This window comes from Aquarana catesbeiana, linkage group LG03, assembly GCF_042186555.1.
Source record: "Aquarana catesbeiana isolate 2022-GZ linkage group LG03, ASM4218655v1, whole genome shotgun sequence".
Classification (NCBI taxonomy): Eukaryota; Metazoa; Chordata; class Amphibia; order Anura; family Ranidae; genus Aquarana; species Aquarana catesbeiana.
The window spans coordinates 83,135,445-83,151,365 of record NC_133326.1 but is presented as its reverse complement, the minus strand read 5'-3'; positions in this window follow the sequence as shown (position 1 = coordinate 83,151,365).

Sequence of the window (15,921 nt, the reverse complement as noted above, 5' to 3'; positions counted from 1 at the left end):
AAACACAGATCAGATGCCGACGTTCAAACAAGCTCATCCAGGCTAGCTGAAAGATTGGAAGACAGAAGGTAGAAATGCTGCACACCAGAACCCAGCCACTATATAGAGAGGTAAAGAACTCTATAAATTAAGACCTGTAGATGGGGCGAAACATGTTAGAGAGCACAGCCAGGAGGAGTTCAGGCTGAAGCTGTATCTTTAGATCTCTATATAGTGGCTGGGTTCTGGTGTGCGGCGTTTCTACCTTCTGTCTTCCTTATGCAGTTAGCATTACTAAATAGATAGAAAAGTATATCATATTTTCTTCTTTTAACTATTTTTTTTTAATTTCTTCGTTACTTCCTGGTTATCAGTCGAGGCAAATGATGTCCCAATTCAGGAGTCTTCAGGAGGGAATGAGGGGAGGAGGGATTTTCTCAGCTAAACTCACCCTCGTGTCTGCATGCCTAAGTTAAGGGCAGATTGATTCCAGGAAGTAAGTGCTTTGTGAATCATCTGCCCTTTCTCAAGATGACCATAACCAGAAATGCTAAGGGGGAGGTTTTAAAAGTGATTTGTCTGCAACTCATGGAGATTTGGATAGATGGGTGAGTTTGTTTTGAATATCAAAAATGAATGAAATAGTGTTTGTGGTGCTCAGGTGCAGTGTAGCTCTGCTTTAAGTTTATGAACATAAATGGGTTTCATTCAAATCCGTGAGAAGCTACCGCACAGGTACATGGAGTGCCGAAAAAGTTTTTGTGCAGAAGGCTGTCAACACCAGAGGGGCTGCTGCCATTAAGAACAGCTAAGTAGATAGGTGACAGGGGGGTCTAGTTTAGCTTAGTTTAGGGGACTAGGAAGAGAGGGTAGTTTATGTTCTTTATAGGGTAACTCCAGTTTTGTGGGGAAAAAATTAGAAAATGAAAAAATAAAAACATATAACATATACAATTATGACTCAAGTCATATTGTAATTGAATGTTATTAAAAAATTGCCATTTCTTTTCAATCTGCAGCTTTCATTTTCTGTAAAATGCAATGCAATATGGCTACCTGGAGGTGTTCTGTACACAGATGGTATACAGAATGCCCCCCCCCAGATATGTAATTTCCTGCTCGTGTGATTGGCTTACTGGTTTTCTCAGAAGTCTGCACTTAGATACACATCAGATTTTTGGCATCCCCTGCAACAAAAATGTAATTTTTTAGCAAGCTAGTGTGCTCCCAAAAGGAAAGCACATCTAAAGGGATACAGACCCTGAACATTTCTTCGTTAGATCCCAGAGGTGCAGCAGCTGATTGATAATCATAAAACCACCCCCGTACAGACTCTCTCAGAACATGGACACAGACAAACAAACAGCTATTCTATTGCTTCAGAATAACAAAAGTTAAGAATCTGCAACAAAGTTTAATAAAATGACTGCAATGTACATAGATCACCCAGAGAGGATTTTTTTTTTTCTCAACAAAAGTGAAGTTATGCATTAAAGTTTGTAATCACATTTCCTGGTGTAAAGAATTTACAAATGATGTCATATTAGATACAACAATTAACCAGTTGCCGACCGCCGCACGACGATGTACGTCGGCAGTCGGCAAATCTTCCCCGGCGATCGGAGGTGAGGGGGAGGCCATCCATTCGTGCCCCCCCCCCCCTCGCGATCGCTCCCAGCCATTGGGATCATTTCCCTGCCTCTGTATTGTACACAGAGGCAATGGAAATGATGTCATCTCTCGAGGAGAGAAGACTGTAATGTGAGTGCACAACACACACACATACAGTAGAACATGCCAGGCACACATTACACCCCCCTTTACCCCCCGATCCCCCCCAATCACCCCTCTGCCCCTGTCACACTGACACCAAGCAGTTTTTTTTTTCTGATTACTGCATGGTGTCAGTTTGTGACAGTTAGTGTGGTAGGGCAGTTAGGGTTAGCCCCCTTTAGGTCTAGGGTACCCCCCTAACCCCCCCTAATAAAGTTTTAACCCCTTGATCACCCCCATCACCAGTGTCGCTAAGCGATCATTTTTCTGATCGCTGTATTAGTGTCGCTGGTGACGCTAGTTAGGGAGGTAAATATTTAGGTTTGCCGTCAGCGTTTTATAGCGTCAGGGACCCCCATATACTACCTAATAAATGTTTTAACCCCTTGATTGCCCCCTAGTTAACCCTTTCACCACTGATCACCGTATAACTGTTAATGGTGATGCTGGTTAGTTCGTTTATTTTTTATAGTGTCAGGGAACCCGCCGTTTATTACCGAATAAAGGTTTAGCCCCCCTATCGCCCGGCGATGATATGCATCGCCCCAGGCAGCGTCAGATTAGCGCCAGTAGCGCTAACACCCACGCACGCAGCATAGGCCCGCCTTAGTGGTATAGTATCTGAACGGATCAATATCTGATCCGATCAGATCTATACTAGCGTCCCCAGCAGTTTAGGGTTCCCAAAAACGCAGTGTTAGGGGGATCAGCCCAGATACCTGCTAGCACCTGCGTTTTACCCCTCCGCCCAGCCCGCCCAAGTGCAGTATCGATCGATCACTGTGACTTACAAAACACTAAACGCATAACTGCAGCGTTCGCAGAGTCAGGCCTGGTCCCTGCGATCGCTAACAGTTTTTCTGGTAGCGTTTTGGTGAACTGGCAAGCACCAGCCCCAGGCAGCGTCAGGTTAGCGCCAGTACCGCTAACACCCACGCATGCACTGTACACCTCCCTTAGTGGTATAGTATCTGATCGGATCAATATCTGATCTGATCAGATCTATACTAGCATCCCCAGCAGTTTAGGGTTCCCAAAAACGCAGCGTTAGCGGGATCAGCTCAGATACCTGCTAGCACCTGCGTTTTGCCCCTCCGCCCAGCCCAGCCCACCCAGGTGCAGTATCGATCGATCACTGTCACTTCCAAAAACTAAACACATAACTGCAGCGTCCGCAGAGTCAGGCCTGATCCCTGCGATCGCTAACAGTTTTTTTTTTTTAGCGTTTTGGTGAACTGGCAAGCACCAGCCCCAAGCAGCGTCAGGTTAGCGCCAGTACCGCTAACACCCACGCACACACCGTACACCTCCCTTAGTGGTATAGTATCTGAACAGATCAATATCTGATCCGATCAGATCTATACTGGCGTCCCCAGCAGTGTTAGCGGGATCAGCCCAGATACCTGCTAGCACCTGCGTTTTGCCCCTCTGCCCGGCCCAGCCCAGCCCACCCAAGTGCAGTATCGATCGATCACTGACACTTACAAAATGCTAAACCCATAACTGCAGCATTCGTAGAGTCAGGCCTGATCCCTGCGATCGCTAACAGTTTTTTTAGTAGCATTTTGGTGAACTGGTAAGCACCAGCGGCCTAGTACACCCCGGTCATATTCAAACCAGCACTGCAGTAACACTTGGTGACGTGGCAAGTCCCATAAGTGCAGTTCAAGCTGGTGAGGTGGCAAGCACAAGTAGTGTCCCACTGCCACCAAGAAGACAAACACAGGCCCGTCGTGCCCATAATGCCCTTCCTGCTGCATTCGCCAATCCTAATAATTGGAAACCCACCACTTCTGCAGCACCCGTACTTCCCCCATTCACATCTCCAACCAAATGCAGTCGGCTGCATGAGAGGCATTTTCTTTATGTCCTCCCGAGTACCCCTACCCAACGAACACCCCCAAAAAAGATGTCATGTCTGCAGCAAGCGCGGATATATGCGAGACACCCGCTATTATTGTCCCTCCTGTCCTGACAATCCTGGTCTTTGCATTGGTGAATGTTTTGAACGCTACCATGCACTAGTTGAGTATTAGCGTAGGGTACAGCATTGCACAAACTAGGCACACTTTCACAGGGTCTCCCAAGATGCCATCGCATTTTGAGAGACCCGCACCTGGAACCGGTTACAGTTATAAAAGTTAGTTACAAAAAAAAGTGTAAAAAAAAAAATATAAAATAAAAAAAAAATAGTTGTTGTTTTATTGTTCTCTCTCTCTCTATTCTCTCTCTATTGTTCTGCTCTTTTTTACTGTATTCTATTCTGCAATGTTTTATTGTTATTATGTTTTATCATGTTTGCTTTTCAGGTATGCAATTTTTTATACTTTACCGTTTACTGTGTTTTATTGTTAACCATTTTTTTGTCTTCAGGTACGCCATTCACGACTTTGAGTGGTTATACCAGAATGATGCCTGCAGGTTTAGGTATCATCTTGGTATCATTCTTTTCAGCCAGCGGTCGCCTTTCATGTAAAAGCAATCCTAGCGGCTAATTAGCCTCTAGACTGCTTTTACAAGCAGTGGGAGGGAATGCCCCCCCCAACCGTCTTCTGTGTTTTTCTCTGGCTCTCCTGTCCCAACAGGGAACCTGAGAATGCAGCCAGTGATTCAGCCAGCTGACCATAGAGCTGATCAGAGATCAGAGTGGCTCCAAACATCTCTATGGCCTAAGAAACCGGAAGCTACAAGCATTTCATGACTTAGATTTCACCGGATGTAAACAGCGCCATTGGGAAATTGGGAAAGCATTTTATCACACCAATCTTGGTGTGGTCAGATGCTTTGAGGGCAGAGGAGAGATCTAAGGTCTAATAGACCCCAATTTTTTCAAAAAAGAGCAGCTGTCACTACCTATTGCTATCATAGGGGATATTTACATTCCCTGAGATAACAATAAAAATGATAAAAAAAAAAAAAAAAATGAAAGGAACAGTTTAAAAATAAGATAAAAAAGCAAAAAAATAATAAAGAAAAAAAAAAAAAAAAAAGCACCCCTGTCCCCCCCTGCTCTCGGGCTAAGGCGAACGCAAGCGTTGGTTTGGCGTCAAATGTAAACAGCAATTGCACCATGCATGTGAGGTATCACCATGAAGGTCAGATCGAGGGCAGTAATTTTAGCAGTAGACCTCCTCTGTAAATCTAAAGTGGTAACCTGTAAAGACTTTTAAAGGCTTTTAAAAATGTATTTATTTTGTTGCCACTGCACGTTTGTGCGCAATTTTAAAGCACGTCATGTTTGGTATCTATGTACTCAGCCTAAGAACATCTTTTTTAGTTCATCAAACATTTGGGCAATATAGTGTGTTTTAGTGCATTAAAATTTAAAAAAGTGTGTTTTTTCCCCAAAAAATGCGTTTGAAAAATCGCTGCGCAAATACTGTGTGAAAAAAAAATGAAACACCCACCATTTTAATCTGTAGGGCATTTGCTTTAAAAAAATATATAATGTTTGGGGGTTCAAAGTAATTTTCTTGCAAAAAAAAATAATTTTTTCATGTAAACAAAAAGTGTCAGAAAGGGCTTTGTCTTCAAGTGGTTAGAAGAGTGGGTGATGTGTGACATAAGCTTCTAAATGTTGTGCATAAAATGCCAGGACAGTTCAAACCCCGCCCCCAAATGACCCCATTTTGCAAAGTAGACACCCCAAACTATTTGCTGAGAGGCATGTCGAGTCCATGGAATATTTTATATTGTGACACAAGTTGCCGGAAAGAGACAATTTTTTTTTTTTTGCACAAAGTTGTCACTAAATGATATATTGCTCAAACATGCCATGGGAATATGTGAAATTACACCCCAAAATACATTCTGTTGCTTCTCCTGAGTATGGGGATACCACATGTGTGAGACTTTTTGGGAGCCTAGCCGCGTACGGGACCCCGAAAACAAAGCACCGCCTTCAGACTTTCTAAGAAAGTAAATTTTTGATTTCACTCTTCACTGCCTATCACAGTTTCGGAGGCAATGGAATGCCCAGGTGGCACAAACCCCCCCAAATGACCCTATTTTGGAAAGTAGACACCCCAAGCTATTTGCTGAGAGGTATAGTGAGTATTTTGCAGACCTCACTTTTTGTCACAAAGTTTTGAAAATTGAAAAAGGAAAAAAAAAAAAGTTTTTTCTTGTCTTTCTTCATTTTCAAAAACAAATGAGAGCTGCAAAATACTCACCATGCCTCTCAGCAAATAGCTTGGGGTGTCTACTTTCCAAAATGAGGTCATTTGGGGGGGTTTGTGCCACCTGGGCATTCCATGGCCTCCGAAACTGTGATAGGCAGTGAATAGTGAAATCAAAAATTTACACCCTTAGAAATCCTGAAGGCAGAGATTGGTTTTCGGGGCCCCGTACGCGGCTAGGCTCCCAAAAAGTCCCACACATGTGGTATCCCCATACTCAGGAGAAGCAGCTAAATGTATTTTGGGGTGCAATTCCACATATGCCCATGGCCTGTGTGAGCAATATATCATTTAGTGACAACTTTGTGCAAAAAAAAAAAAAAAAATTGTCACTTTCCCGCAACTTGTGTCAAAATATAAAATATTCCATGGACTCAACATGCCTCTCAGCAAATACCTTGGGGTGTTTACTTTCCAAAATGGGGTCATTTGGGGGGGGGTTGTGCCATCTGGGCATTTTATGGCCTTCAAAACTGTGATAGGTAGTGAGGAGTGAAATCAAAAATGTACGCCCTTAGAAATCCTGAAGGCGGTGATTGGTTTTCGGGGCCCTGTACGCGGCTAGGCTCCCAAAAAGTCCCACACATGTGGTATCCCCGTACTCAGGAGAAGCAGCTGAATGTATTTTGGGGTGCAATTCCACATATGCCCATGGCCTGTGTGAGCAATATATCATTTAGTGACAACTTTTTGTAATTTTTTTTTTTTTGTCATTATTCAATCACTTGGGACAAAAAAAATTAATATTCAATGGGCTTAACATGCCTCTCAGCAATTTCCTTGGGGTGTCTACTTTCCAAAATGGGGTCATTTGGGGGGTTTTATACTGCCCTGCCATTTTAGCACCTCAAGAAATGACATAGGCAGTCATAAAACTAAAAGCTGTGTAAATTCCAGAAAATGTACCCTAGCTTGTAGACGCTATAACTTTTGCGCAAACCAATAAATATACACTTATTGACATGTGGCCGAATACATTTTGGCCTAAATGTATGACTAAAATTGAGTTTATTGGATTTTTTTTTATAACAAAAAGTAGAAAATATCATTTTTTAAAAAAATGTTCGGTCTTTTTCTGTTTATAGCGCAAAAAATAAAAATGGCAGAGGTGATCAAATACCATCAAAAGAAAGCTCTATTTGTGGGAAGAAAAGGACGCAAATTTCGTTTGGGTACAGCATTGCATGACCGCGCAATTAGCAGTTAAAGTTACGCAGTGCCAAATTGTAAAAAGTGCTCTGGTCAGGAAGGGGGTAAATCCTTCCGGGGCTGAAGTGGTTAAAATATGACAGTAAGCATGTAAAAATGTGAAATCTCTGCTAAAAATTGTTTTCAGGTATATTTAAATTATATAATTTTCTAGATAGACTATATTTCCCATCAACTCCCCTGTCATTTGCAATTTTCGAGGAACATATAAAGCAATCTTTTAAAAAAAAATTACAGTAGATTAATTTATAGCTTTCTAAATATATATCCCCTGTGTCCAGTGATAAATGGCTTTGCTGCTCTGTTTATGCACTAAGAACATAGGGCTGCTACGTGTTTTGTAGCACATTAAAAGAAAACAGCAGCAATTGTGAGAACAGGTGCACCTCATCCACATTCACAGGGTCAGAGTCAGGGCAGCTTTGTTCTGCTCTAATAGGCAAAATATTATAGCACATTATTTAGCCCCATCTGGGGTTGTTAATGCTACTGTATCAAACCAAACTAATAACATGGTCTGTTATACTCTAGCTTGTATAATCCATCGACATCACAGAATTAAGTAATATTGCTAGTGAGTGGAGCCACTGACCTTAAAGGTAAAATATCAATTCATGAGGAATGCATTTTTACATTTTTGCATTGATCTTAAGCACAAGTGTTTTCTTGTATATAGAGGAATATAAAAGCATGTGATAAACACAGATGTGTGCAGAAAATAAAGCAAATGCAAAAGCTTTGATCTTTATTATACTAGTATATAAAGTCCAGTAGTATAGTCCAGGCAAACTTCTTCAATCTTGTAGAAACAACATGGAATCCAATAGACTACATATGTGTCTGAATGTCAACAGCTTTTTTAAATTACATACCATATGTACTGAAAGAAACACGTAGACTGACATTGCTGACCTCCTTCTGAAAATGCCAGTCGCCTTGCTGTTTTTAGCTTCAGTATTTTGAGTCACTGGCATAGAGGATGGTTCACGGACGAACTGGCACATCTGCCAACACTCAACAGGGCTGCAGATGATGTGTGCAGGCACTCAGACGTGTGCCAGTGCGAATGCATATGCGTGCATGGCTGTGCAATGCGTGACAGATCCTGGCCTATTTAAAGTCAGCAGTCTGATCCACAAGTTGCTGGATGATCATCAGCCCCCCCCCCTTGTGTGTTCCTGTTCATGCTGTTATTGGATTCTCTGCTACCAACCTGGCTTACCTTGAGCTGCCTTGTCTCTATCCCTGGCTCTGATCATTGGCTTGTTCTACCGACTCTGCTTCTACCTGATTGCCGTGTATGACTTTGGCTCGCACCCCTGACTCTGCTGATGCCTGATTTCCAGTGTATGACTCCGGCTTGTTCCTGATTCCACTTCTTGCTTCTGCTCCTGGCAGATCTCCCGTGCATGACTACTGGCCCAGCTGCTGTCCCTGCTCCTGGCTCTCCCTACTGCCAAGTATCGCCTGGTACGTCTGAGGGACTTCTGCCCTGCAGTGCATCCTGCTCGTCTGGTCATCATCCGGTGAACATCTCCTCTGCACTTCAGCCTAGCGCAGCTGGCAACCCCTGCTTCTTTGGGCGTAACACTCCCTGTTATCACCTTCAGGGGTGGTCCTCACTAAGCTGCAAGGGAAGCCCTCTCAGCACTCCGGCCTCCGACCAGGTACATGACACAGAGTGAGCATGCAGCAAGTAAAAAACAAAGTCTGAACTCCTGATTTGTATTATTTTCTTAGCTCAGTGACACCAAAGGTATAGTAGCCACTGGATTAGTAAGAAAGCCAGCTAGAATTTTGAGAAGAGGTCAGTAATGGCAGCCTACACAGTCTCTCAGTTTAGGTTTCCTTACTATATTACTGGGCCCTAAGTGAAGATCACACCTTTGTAAATATTGATTCAGGGGACTATTTTTAAAGGACCAGACCATTCCTTTGCCTTCATATAATAAAAAATATGAGTATTCACTCACACTGGTATTTTGCAGTTTAAATCCTGTTTACTTTTATTCTTTTGTGCAGTTAAGAAATCATCCTGTTTTTATTCTTTGAAGGACTAGGCATAATGAGGTGTCACAAACTTTGAGGCATTACACACCAAAAAGTGATCCCAAAATATGTACAAAGAATCACTCATATGAATTGTTCAGTTGCAAAAACAAAAACAAAGAAATCTTAAAACAAAGGAAAAGTTTTCAGATTAAAGTCCCAAATTAATGTGACAGTGAATGAAGAGTATTCATGCAGGTATAAAGACAAAACAAGATGCCGTAAAGAAAAAAGTAAGGGCCCTTCCTCCAAACAGGCTTTGCACCCAGAGTGAGTATGTAGTCTCTTTACCCGCAGAGATGACCGCAATGGCGGTCTCACCAAGCTCAGGGAATTCGGTCTCCCAAAAACCTATGTGGATGTCCCAATCTGCTGGATCCTTGTCCCTCAGGAACATAAATAAAAACATTATCTAACTTTAAACTAACTTTAATCGGAAAACTTTTCCTTTGTTTTAAGATTTCTTTCTTTTTGTTTTTGCAACTGAACAATTCTTATGAGTGATTCTTTGTACATATTTTGGGATCACTTTTTGGTGTGTAATGCCTCAAAGTTTGTGACACCTCATTATAACATTTGTGATTTATATAGTTCACCATTGTTATTTATATTATTTGTTTCTTTTGTATTTTCACTCATACCATTTTTCACATGATTTGATTTATTGCACTGCTTTTGTAGCTTCCCTATTTTGAGATATAGGGACTCTGTCTTAGTTTTCCATTCACAATTTTTTCACCACTACTGAATATTTGAAATAGAATTTTATTCAGTTTTTTTGTTTTTTTCACTCTTGGATCAACACATCTAGCGCTGCACCAATCCCATGTTTTTCACTGATTTGAGTTTTGTATTTAGGTCTTCTGCTGCCGGCAGCTTTACTTTTATTTTTATTTTAAATTTTTCATGCAGATTGTTTTTAAGCGCAGCGTTAACCACTCGGTACTCAATTTTAAAGTGTGACATGTTAGGTATCTATTTACTCAACGTAACATTATCTTTTACCAAAAAAAAAAATGGGTATTATATTGCTTTTGAGTTCACTAAAACTTATGAAAGCATATTTTTACCTGAAAATCTGCTTTTGATAAACCGCAAATATTGTGCAATATAAAAAAAAAAATTACAACAACAACCATTTTATTCTCCATGTTGTCTGATTAATAACATATCTAGCTATAATGTTTGGGTAATTTTCTAGCAAAATTTTCTAGCAAAAAAAATGCTGACATGTATGAGAGAGATGTCAGAATTAGCCCAAAATTCTTTTGCCTTTAGAACCTCTTTCATATAGTTTGCTAAATATCATATTACATTTTTTTTAATTTTCCAAGAATATTTTACATTGAGCTCATACACTGACTAATGATACTTTCTTCCTTAAACCATAAGAACCATAGTATCCTCCAAACTCGTTTCTAACCCAAACTCTGAACTCACGCTTCTCTGTACTTCATTGGGCTTCAGGATCACAGATGCTGCAGGGTGGGGAATGACCCAATTCACAGCTCATTGGAGTACAAAAAAAGTGGGGGTTTAGTTTAGGGATGAGTTTGGAGGATGCCTGAGCTCATCTCTGTTACTCGATACCAAAACCTTAAGGTGGATGTAAACCCAAAATCTTCTTTTTAAATTAAGGCTTGCACCTTGTACAGTATAGGATTTCATGTCATCTGTGCCCAGTATTGCCGCGAAGAGTTAATCCAGCTCTGAGCAGTCCTCTTATGTTTTTTCAGTGAGATAAAAATGGTCAGACAGAGAAATAGGAGTCCGTTTTCTCCCCCTTGCTGTGAGTGACAGGTGATTTACATATCTCATGCACGAGCCCGAGAGAGACATTCAGTGTACTTCAGATCCCCTCCTCCTTTCTTCTCCAGCTCTCCCAGGATTGGCTGCTCCACACCTCAGCATGATTGGGCATGCTGAAGTCATGTGGTGACTTTTCTGGGTTTTGACTGGATGTTAGTGATCATTGGAGAAGTTCAGTGTAAAAAATACACAGGAGAAAATGCATGTTGTTGACAAGGGGAGTGTAGAGGTGGGCGGGGAGTCTACTGACATCACAACTCCACCCAACGAGCTCCGCACAACAGATCCACCCACAGAATCTACAGTTTTTCCGTTCTCATAACAGACAGAGGGGAGACATTTGACAGGTAAGGATACATGCAGGAGGCATGTATATCCTTATAGATAACCACTATGGCAGTAGTTTAGAAAGGATGAGATTAGGTTTACATCCACTTTAACATCTCCCAATTAAAAGGCCAAAGACCATTCATAGTGTCCAGCTATGTATTTATAGTCTGGCTGCCAAATATCCATTCTCCTGACTACTGTATAAATATAAACGCATTATAATAAAGCCCCTATTTATCTCCATATTTTGTAATAAATGCCCACTACTATTGATTTTAATCTCATACATAGGTTTCTATCTGGATTACTGATTTAACAGTAGCAATAGCTTAGCAAATCCAGATTCTATGTCACATAGACCAATGGATGAAGAATTCCACACCTTTTCATTGCATAACTCTGCTGTCACCTTTAAATAGTCCTTTCAATTCTGCACACTGACAATAATCTTCTGTGCGCCTGACCTATGTGTCCCATGGGTAATATTCCAGCTGAGTAACTTGTTCAGTGATAACAGTTACTAGTCTCTTGTCTCCCATAGATCTCAAACTTCTAGGTGACTAACCTTCCCTGTTTTATCATTTCTGTGTAATGCAGTTCCTGCTATTCCAATTTCTTAGTATTATGTGGGACCAATGGATTTTCTGATGACTACACATTGTTACCTTTTCTTATTTACTTGATCAATGTATAGTGTAGATCAACTTTACTACCCTCACAGCAGTGATATGCCAACATTATGTGTGTGTACAGTGGGCGCATTCTAACTAACAAGCTCTACCTTGTACCTTGTATGTGCAATGACTGCAAGCATTTTTTTTTTTGCTCATAAGAATGATACTAATGCTGATATGAATGATATTAATGCGGATATGAATGCTACTAAAATATGTCAGTCTGTAGCACTTTGATGCGTCCATGCACACAGGGTGGTCTGGCCTTTCCCGATTGCCACAAACATTTATTGGCTGCCCAATTGGTGACAGTGGCTTTGTGGCTGAATACTGATCTGTTTAACTCATCTGAAATTTTAGAGGCTGCAGTGATCGGGTCCCTAGAAGTGCTTACATTCCTGGTTTACAGAGGACCACGAACCCCCTATGAGCCGACCCCTTCCATGATCACCACTTTGCGTGCCTGGAGGGTAGGCCTAGCTTGTGAGGGCTAACTAAAAACAGCTGTTTCCCTTAATACACCAATATGGCCCAACTTGCCACAAATATATAAGATATCAGATCCCTATGCCTGGACTAAGTATGTTATTAAACTGATCTCGCAAGTAGTGTCACGTCAGGCGTTAATTCCCTTATCTCAACTCTCTTCCACGTATAATATCCCTCCACATTATTGCTTTCATCATTTACAACTCTCTCATACCTTTGCTGCCCAATTTCCACGGTCCTCCTGCATGATTGTCCAATCAGGGCTGGAACGAGTACTCCATACAAAGTGTGGTGAGAAGCCCGCTTCTCACTTATATTCTCACTTAATCTTTGCGTCTCTACCTCCTCTTGAGGGGCTCTGGACTCACTGGCAATTCCTACATTGGACAATGATGATTGGGACGATGTCTGGGATTTCCCTTTCTGATCCTTGGTTTCAATATGTGACCATCTTTAAAATTTAAAATAGTACTGTAAGAGTCCACGGCTTACTACGCATGCACCAATGGCGCCTTACTGAAAGAGGAAATCTGTGCCAACTGTGCATGCACCAGAGACGCCTCAGGGCGCCAACCCAAACCTGTGCAGAAGACTTGATGGAAAATGGCTAGAAAATGCCCAAGACGTGCACAGGAAGTGACCTCAACCTGATGGAAAAGGGCAGGAAAATACCCAGGAGGCACACAGAAAGTGGCATCAACCTGATGGAAAAAGGCGGTAAAATGCCCAGGAGGCGCACAGGAAGTGACCTCAAACTTCCCTATATAAGCCTAGACACTGCCAAATTGCTGGATTATCTTCAGTCCCCCCTTGTTCCTGTGCTAGTGTGTGATCTGTCTGAACCTGTTGTGACCTGGAAACCTGTTTGACTACACTTGATTGCTGCTTGCCTTTGACCTCGGATTTGTACCTTAACTATTCTACTTCTTTGCCTCTTTTGTACTCAGCTGCCATATCGGAACCGACCCTGGCTTGGATCTCGACCATTCTTCTTCTGATTAACCCTTTTATGCTTCGTTGCCTGACTTGACCTCGGCTCGGATCCTGGACTAAGGCTTGCACGGTGCTCCGCACCCTTGGCACCCCTGGCACTCGGGGTCCCCAGCAAGTCTGTGTCTCCATCTCTTGAGGCTTTAAGGACCCAAGGTGCAAGGGAGGCCTCCCCACTACTTCGGTCTCACATTAGGTACGTGGCCCTCGTGACAAGTACACAGAGCATATGTCCCTCCTCATAGGCTCCACATGATGAATGCAGATATTTTGCTGGAATGTTGGTGGTGCGGTTTTTTCCCCTGGGAGATTTCTTGCACGTCTTCTGGCACTATCCCAAGGTTAGGATATAATGGAAGAAGGTGCTGGCTCTGATTGATCTGGTCACATCTATTTCCATACAACCCTCCGTGGAAGTTTGTCTATTGGGCCTAGTTGAAACCATAATACCGACTGTAGCTAAAAGAACATTGATTGGTCTGCTCCTTTTCTACGCTAGGAAAAACATTGCTATGCAATGGAAGAAATCCTCCCCCTGTCCCTATCCCAGTGGAAACAACTTGGGAATAATAGTCTCCCTTTGTACAAAGATACTTACATGAATAGGGGTTGTCCCACAAAGTACAACAAGGTATGGTGTAAATGGCTGGAGAAACCTTAGACCTCTTCAGTCATTAAGTGAGTCACTACTGTTTTCTGCTGATTCCGGGTTAATTTAAGATTTGTCTGAGGTCATAGTCTCTACTAAGTCTAATTTATAGTTGTTAGAGCACATTCAGAGTTATTAATATGAGTGGCACCACTTTACTATAGGGTGCATCCAATGCCTTTCTGTCCCTACTCTGTTGTATATCCGTCATACGCATGGGAGCTGCACCCTCAAATTGTATGATACGCTGTTTTCTTTGTTGATTTACTTTGTTTGTTTTCTGTTTCTTTTATGTCTCTGATGTGTATACTAATACAATAAACAGATAAAAAAAATGTCAGTCTGTAATAAAGAAATAAAATGCAGTTTAAGGAAGGATTTACCCACTTCCTGACCAGGCCATTTTTTGTGATACGGCACTGCATTGCTTTAACTGACAATTGCGCGGTCGTGCGACACTGTACCTAGAGCTTTCTTTTGGTGGTATTTGATCACCTCTGCGGTTTTTTTTTTTTCCGCTATAAACAAGAAAATACTGACAATTTTGAAAAAAACTATATTTTTTACTTCTTGCTATAATACATAGCCAAATAAAAAAAGAAATATAAAACAACAAATGTATTCATCCGTTTAGGCCGATATATATTCTTCGACATATTTTTGGTAAAAGCAATCGCAATAGGTATATATTGATTGGTTTGCACAAAAGTTATCGTGTCTACAAACTATGGGATAGATTTAGGGACTTTTTGTTTTTACTGGTAATGGCGCCAATCTGCAATTTTTAGCGGGACTGCAACATTACGGCGGACAAATCTGACCCTAAATGACACTTTTTGGGGACCAGTGACATTATTACATTGATCAGTGCTATAAAAATGCACTGATCAATGTATAAATGACACTGGCAGGGAAGGGGTTAACACTAGGGGGCGATCAAGGGGTTAAGTGTGTGTTCTAATTGTAGGGGGGTGAGCTGCAAGAGACATAACAGAGATCGCTGTTCCTGATCACTGGGAACAGAAGATCTCTGACATGTCATCTGGCAGAACAGGGATCCGCCTTGTTTACATAGGCAGATCCCAGTTCTGCCTCCGTACACCGCAATTTTGGGTCACCGCGCACATCGAGTCCGCTGGACCCGCGGGCATGCTCCTGCGGCATGCAACGGCGCACGCACGCCCAATATCTCCCATGCACGGACCGCCATACAGCTACCCATTTGCTCAGGAGAGCTGACCCGCCGTCGTATAACGACAACGGCTGGTCGGCAAGCGGTTAAAAGCATGGGAAAAAATTCCCATTTAACCAAAACACAGAAGAAGAACAATGGATTTCTCATTAAAGGGGATCATTTATATTTGGCGGAAGTTGGTGTGTCTGTGATTTCTGTAAGTAATGAAGTTCAGTAGTGATCATTAATAAAAATAAACAAAAGTACCAGTTAAGCTATGCTGTGATATATGTTACATAGGATTGATCCTAGTTACTACAGAAAGACATTACAGCCTACATAGCATGGATAGCAATTGCATTGACTGTTCATTTTAATTGCCGAGAAAAGGAGAATGTCAGGTTGCTCTATAGATCAAATGCTTTTACTTGGTTTATTTATGGGTAGCATTTGAAGAATTCACTGTGTAATCATTAAACCTATTTGTTTCTGCTGATAAACAGGTTTCTCAATATTATCATTCTATAATCTGCCTTGAAACCTAATCAGAAGAACTCCTAAATGTTAATATATTAACTGCCCGTATAGCAACTGAATGGTTGTGCTATATGAAACTTT